General features: G+C 53.5%; 1 protein-coding gene across 2 annotated transcripts in view; it reads right to left on the bottom strand.

Moving 5' to 3' along the window:
- ANKRD11 (ankyrin repeat domain 11) overlaps positions 1–5,035 on the bottom strand; it is a 226,506-nt gene extending 221,471 nt beyond the window's left edge. For both annotated transcript variants that reach the window (XM_025369959.1, XM_025369960.1), the window contains exon 1: positions 4,711–5,035. The gene's annotated coding sequence lies outside the window, so the exon portion shown is untranslated. The remainder of the gene's footprint in view (positions 1–4,710) is intronic.
- Between the last annotated feature and the right edge of the window lie 965 nt (positions 5,036–6,000).

Consider the following 6,000-nt stretch of genomic DNA (forward strand, 5'->3'; position numbering starts at 1 on the left):
CTTGCCCCTTACTGTAAACCCAAAAAGCTAAAACAAGTCTCAAGCTCCCAAATATACCCGTAGTCTTTAAAAAGCAAAGTTTTGCCAATTACCTAACAGTTTCATTTAAAACGAAACTTTGAAAACCTAAACATATGGGAAAGTCAATAAGGCACACTTCCATTTCGTTGTATTTCCCTCCAAAGGGATTACTTTTTCTTCATTAAAATGCTAAAACTTTCACATGACTGCACCTGTTCAGTTACATGTGACCAGAGGGTACTCAAAGCTACAAATGAAACACCTAATTCTCATAAGCAGCAGCAGCAAACGACACTCAGTCCAGACTGATTTCAACCCATCCTTTATAACAACTGAAACCCTGATGGAAACAATGAGGAAATCCGAATAAAAACTGCCTCTGGCCTTCTACTTTGGCCTAAAAACAGCAGTCCTACTAAAAGTGCTTTCACAGACATGCACTTTCACAGAAAGCACTTTCTTCCCACAAAGACAACCCTCCCTTTAATTATGTTTCTTTATCTCTTGTTCTGTCTCCATTTTGAAAACTGGGTTCCCACCTTTATCTCAGTTATAAAAGCAAACTTACAATGAAAACAAATGGGGACCGAGCACAGTGGCTCATGCCTATAATCCCAACACTTTAGGAGGCTGAGGTAAGCCCAGAAGGCTGAGGCCTACGCAACATAGGAAGACCCCATTTCCACAAAAAGTAAAAATAAACTAGCTGGGCATGGTGGCACATCCTGTGGTCCCAGCTACTCAGGAGTCTGAGGTGGGAGGATTGCTTCAGCCCAGGGAGTCAAGACTGCAGGGAGTCAAGGCTGAAGGGAGCTGTGTTCACGCAACTGGCCACTGCACTCCAGCCTGAGCAACACAGTGAGATCCTGCCTCAAAAAAAAAAAGAGGACTTACTAAAGGAAGTCCTATTAAACTAAGATGCAAAGGCTGAGTGGGAGTTATCCTGGAGTTTGCAGGGGATCTGCATGGGAGGCAACGAGAGGTATGTCAAGGTCATGCCACAAACTATGGCACGTGGCCCAGCTGAGGAAGAGAAAGGCCAGTGTAGCCAGAAGGACTGGAAGCTTGGGTCAGGGGTCAAGAATGGGGCATGGAATCAGAGTTAGGCCACAATCACCACTGTTATCATAAAAATAACATTTGAGGCCAGGCATGGTGGCTCACGCCTATAATCCAAGCACTCTGGGAGGCCGAGGCAGGTGGATCACTTGAGGTCAGGAGTTTGAAACCACCATGACCAACATGGTGAAACTCCAGTCTACTAAAAATACAAAACAATTAGCCATGCATGGTGGGAGGCACCTGTAATCCCAGCTACTTGGGAGGCTGAGGCAAGAGAATTGCTTAAACCCAGGAGGTGGAGGTTGCAGTGAGCCAAGATGACGCCACTGCACTCCAGCCCGGGCAATGGGCGACAAAGCAAGACTCCATCTCAAAAAAAAAAAAGAAAAAAAAATTCCAAATTAAGAGAACACATACTGAAAACATTTCAAGATTTCAAGACAATAACTTTTAATTCTTTGAATTCATTCCATTTTGCTATAAAGTTTATCCAACGAGCCACACTGAATTCCCACAGAGCACTGACTACACAGCAGTCATAAACTGACACAGCATGCCGTCAGACAAGGAATGCACCATCATTTTCACCTCTTAACTACAACTACCTTGCTATTAAGAGACACTCATCCATTACACTTACCATTTGAGGATGAAGGGACTTACACAGGGTAATGGACACATCAAAACACTTATTTTGGCAACAAAATGCAGATTATTTTCTGAACCAGCATTTACTGATACTCTCTAATTATGTTATTTAATTGATGATGGGCTCACTGCCCATATGCAAAATAAGTCTCCTCTTATATTTGATGAAGCATAACCTTTCTATGTCAAATCTACCTTAAAAGGCACAAAAAGAGGCTAGGCACGGTGGCTCATGGCTGTAATCACAGCACTTTGGAAGTCCAAGGTGGATGGATCACAAGGTCAGGAGTTCAGGACCAGCCTGGCCAACATGGTGAAACCCCGTCTCTACTAAAAATACAAAAATTAGCCAGGTGTGGCGGTGGGCGCCTGTAATCTCAGCTACTCAGGAGGCTGAGGCAGACAATTGCTTGAACCCGGGAGGCGGAGGTTGCAATGAGCCAAGATAGTGCCACCGCACTCCAACCTGGGCAACAGAGCGAAACTCCAAAAAAATAAAAATAAAATAAAATAAAAAGGGGCACAAAAACTTCTTGGAAAAATATTCTCCAATACAAACAGCATAGTTTCGTTAACTCTATTTATAGGGACTTCTACTTGTCACAGTATCAACACTGTAATTACAGCTAACATGGCGGCCACTTAGCAGCAGCAGCCCATCTGGGTGGGTGTGATGAAAGGCATTGCTGGTATGGGGTGACCAGCATAGCCGGTCGAGAGAAAAGCATCTGATGGTGGCAATGCAAGTTAGAAGGCTGACACAAATTAGAGCTGCAAAAGAGGAACTCAGGCTTTAAAGGTGACACCTTTAAAAACGAACTTCTGGTAAATTGTGTTATGTATATTTTACCACAGTAAAAATAAAACAGAAGAAAAAACTGCTGAAAGTTTCAAGTTTGGGTCAAATTTAGCAATATCTTGTAGGGAGGGAACTTTTCAACAAACTCAAGAGGCATCACAAAGAACAGAGAAAACGTCATAGCAACTTGGTCTTTGTTCCCTCCCATCCCATTCCATTCAGATGGCCAGCCTATCAAATGAGATCCTGCTCTTCGGGGAGAAACTACAGAAAGAGGAGAACAACAGCTGAATGGAGGGTGGGGGAGGCCACGCCAACTATACGAGGTCACAATGAAGGCTGAGCAAGACATCCGCCCCCCACCTTTTTTTTTCTAGTTTAACTACTGTTGCAGCGTAAAATCAGAGGACTTCTGTAATCATTCCCTAACAACTCGAAGTCTTCCAGGGCAGCCAATACTCACCAAGAGAAATCAAGGTCTCAGAAAAACCAAAAAAACAGTCTCAGGGTCTCTGATTTTGAACTATCCACGTTATGACATAGACTACTAGGTCTGCACACAACAAAAACAGTAACTGTTTCGATGGCACTTTTTCCACAAGTAATATCATCTTGTATTGGCTGAGTAAGTGTCACCATCCCAAAAACGATCAAAAGATTCTCTAAGTTTGGCAGTTCAACCACTGTGCACACTTTTATTTCTCATTTCAAGCGTTAAGGATACTGCTCAAATGACTGCATAAAACTCTCTCCTCGTATAAGAAAGCTGAAATCTAATTTCTCTACCAAAAAACCCTGTTCTTGCAAATGGATACAAAACCTACAAAAACCATGAATCCTAAGCATGTTACATCTTAACTGTGTAGAAGGAAAACACTTCTAAAGCATAGGGAACTGTGAGACCAGCTTCATCTTCCCAAGCCTCTTCCAAAACTTCTTGGAAGCTGGTATACAAGACTAACCTTCCAAAAACACAACAGAAGCAGAAAATCTTAACGGGGCACTGCGAAAAGAGCAGGCATCGAGAAACATCAAGACTACCCCCCCAACCTTCCCAAACGACACAAATACAAGAGTTAACAGTACAATCCCTCTTTGAGAGGGGACTGAATCAATGTGGCAGGGCCAACCCTACACACACACACACACACACGCACGCACGCGCGCGCGCGCACACACACACACCACACACACAGCTACCGCCCTGCCAGGGGATGATGAAATGAGGAACGGAAATTAACATTTCAGGCAACGTCTCACATTGTTCCTTGAGGCCAAGGGCTGCTGTTGCAGCCGCCACCGCCACCGCTTTCCTCCCAGCCACCCCCCTCCACCGGCCCGCCTACCCTCCCCCTAACACCCCCCACGCGGCTGCCCGCATTCCTGCCCCTCCTCGGCCTACGCGCGCCTCCTGCAACCCCGACGCCCCCAGGTCCCCAGTTCGCCCGCCCCCTCCGGCTCGCAGCCCGAGAGCCGCCTGCTCTCATTTCAAAACAGCGATAATAATAGGGACGCTGAGAATAACAACTACGACCAGCACCGGGAAGGCGCCCCTCTCGCGGGTCAGAGGTCGGCGCCTCCGCTCCGCAGCACCCGGCGCCCCCTGCCAGCCCCTCCCGGCAGCCCCAGGTCCCCAAGACCTCCAGGCCCGCCCCGGAGCGCCCCGTCCGCCTCTCACCGCCGCCTCGGGCCCCCGAGGCCCGCCCCGGAGTCCCCCGGCCGCCTCTCACGGCCGTTCCGAGCCCCCGGGCCCCCCAGGCCCGCTCCGGAGCCCCCAGTCGCCCCCTCACCGCCGCCGCGGGCCCCCGGCCACCCAGGCCCGCCCGGAGCCCCCGTCCGCCCCTCACGGCCGCCTCGGGCCGCCGGACCCCTCTCACGGCCGTCCCGACCTCCCAGGCCCGCCCCGGAGCCCCCTATTGGCCCCTCACGGCCACCCCGGGCCCCCAAAGACCCCCGGCCGCCCCGAACCCGGACACGCAGGACCGCCCCGGGTCCCATTATTGGCCCCTCAGGACGGCCCCGGGCCCCGAAAGACCCGCGCCCAGCCGGCTCCGGCCCCCAGGCCTGCCCCGAGGCCCGCGGCGCAGCTCCGCCACCGGGGAAGGCCTGCAGGCCGCAAGGCCGCGCAAGTACCCCGTGCCCGCCCCGACCACCGCCCCCAGGCCAGCGGCGCCTCTCACCGGGCTCCGAGGGCTGCGCGGCTCCGCGACGGCTCAGCGGCGGGGCGCGGGCGCTGCCCATGCAGCCCGCGGCCGCGTTTCCCGGGCCGCGCGGCCCGAGCGGGAAGGCGGCGGCGGCGGCGCGGGCTCGGGCCCGGCAGACCTGCGAGGGCCGGCGGGAAGCGAGCCCGCCCCTCGGGCGCGCCCACGGCTAGGGCGAGCGCCGCGGCTCCCGGTGCGGACGCTACTGAAGGGGCGTCTGGCCGCGGACTCGGCGGCGGCGCCTCCCCGGCTGAGGCCCTCGGTCCATCGCGCACCGTCTCAGGGCGGCCTCTGGCTCCAGGACCCAGCGGCGGCTGCGGCGGGCGCCGGCCGCATGAGACGCTCCCGCCCATTGGCCCGCCGTATCCGCCACCGCCATTGGCCCGCCCCGGCCGGCCGCAGGGGCTGCGCACGTCACAGCATCGGGAGTTAGTGCGCTAATGGAGTGAAGGGGAGAGGCGGGATTGACAGCCTCTGTGGCGGCCCGGAGGCGGGACTAGGAGGACGTCACGGTAACGATTGGGCAGGGTCCTGCGTGAGGGCGCACGCGACACTGGAAGTAGCGAGCAACTGGATTGGCTTCCTCCGTCGCAAAGGAGGGTGGGTCTTGCATTCTCGGGCCTGACGATTGGTCTTTCCAAGTGCCGGAAGCAACGGGGATGTGCTCTGGGAACAAAATCTGGTATTGAACTGCTGCGAGACAAAACGTCCGCCTCCAGGGGCCGGAGCGGCGGTTGCCTGTTGAGTACCCGTGGTCTTTTGGCTGCACCCGGGCATCTCGGGCCACGTCCGGCTCGGCCCCCGGAAGGCCCGGCCTTCGGCCGCGTTGTCCTGGAGGGCGTCACGGGGCATGAAGAGCCCTGGGCGGCGGCCAGGGGAGGGGACCGGGACATCGGCGCGGTCGCTCGGGGCTCCCGCGCGGTGACTCTTGCTCTGCCATCGAAGAGAACGGCCCTCGGGCGCGCCGCAGCCCCTGCCTTGGTAGTTAATCCTCCAACACGCGAAAAAGGTAGATGAGAACTGGTTTCCTTTGCAGCTAAAATTAAGCTTCTGGTAAGTGTGGATCCTGTTCTAAGTGCACCTGTGTTTTCCTCCAGAACTAAACCAAAAAAGTAAGGTGAACAAAATCGGTGCTCCTTTCAGTTTCTTTTCAATTCTGCATGTTACTGGGGCTAAGACAACTGGTTAGCACGCTATTTACAAGCCTCAATTTACGAAATAACGGAATTGCAAAGTCCAGAGTAAATAGGACCTGAGGACGGCCTTTTT

The sequence above is a fragment of the Theropithecus gelada genome, chromosome 20 (genome assembly GCF_003255815.1).
Source record: "Theropithecus gelada isolate Dixy chromosome 20, Tgel_1.0, whole genome shotgun sequence".
Lineage (NCBI taxonomy): Eukaryota > Metazoa > Chordata > Mammalia > Primates > Cercopithecidae > Theropithecus > Theropithecus gelada.